The following is a 1,166-nucleotide window of genomic DNA, read 5'->3' on the forward strand; positions in this document are numbered from 1 at the left end:
AATTTATTCATCAGAGTATTACTAAATAAAGCATTACATGTAACATTGAATAAAATGCCTTACAGGCTTACATCTTTCCAAGCCAACACTTGGATACAAAAATATGAGTTCTAACTCAAAACAAGAAAAGCCCTAGGCTTGAATGTTTACATGTACTAATAAATAAAGACAATTAACTAAAGGTAGTCTTCTTTAAACCAGAAGCCAAACCCTCCCAAGCTAAGTCCTTGGAGGTAGTTTATCACCTGAACCTGAAAATGATGTTCCCATAAAGGGTGAGCCACAGCCCAGTAGAAATATACTAAACCACTTATAAGCAATGAATAAAGCAATAGTATTCAACAGATGGTTAACCAAGATAATCAATTACTTCATTTTACAATCTCATGACACTATTGTCTAAGATACGTTTTACTTTCCAATTTTATCAACATGGCTCAGAACCTGGCCAAACTTACAACAGTGAATCACATATATAATATTCACATCCTTCCAATATCAACAAACAAATGAGACTCAAGCTCAAATCAAACACTTCATACTTCCAGATTGATACACATTTTAGTGCTGTATCAATAAAACACTTCTATATAAATAAGCACACATAAAAGTGATGCTAATGGAGTCCATCCCCTATCTCCTCCCAAACAAAATCCGGTTTAGAGGTCCATCCCCTATCTTCCCCTAAACCGTGGAGTACATCCCCTATCTCCTCCCACACAATACAATGTATGCAAATGCAATGCTCAATCAATACACGTATTTTCTGTATCAATGCCATAGTCAAAATTAATGACTTAACCAATGTGATTAGTTTCAGTTATTCCTAATCCACATGCAATGTCTACAACAATCACGACTATCCTCCACCGATAGCCCAAAACAGTTATTTCTAAACTGAAAATAACTATGTCAACAATTCAATAGACAAATGATACCAATTACCCAATTACGCCATTTAATCAATGAATTCCATGAATTTAACTCTCTTTTCCCAATTCCATGAATTACTTATACAAATTAATTCAATAATACAACTAGGGTTTTTCCCAAAATTTATCAAGTATCCCCAACATGTTAAAATACCAAAACTTAGAACAAAACCTATATAATGGAGTAGGAAATCCCTACCTCGAAGAAAACAACACAAATGGTGAAGACAAAGA

This window comes from Camellia sinensis, chromosome 5, assembly GCF_055761805.1.
Source record: "Camellia sinensis isolate YWXY chromosome 5, ASM5576180v1, whole genome shotgun sequence".
Lineage (NCBI taxonomy): Eukaryota > Viridiplantae > Streptophyta > Magnoliopsida > Ericales > Theaceae > Camellia > Camellia sinensis.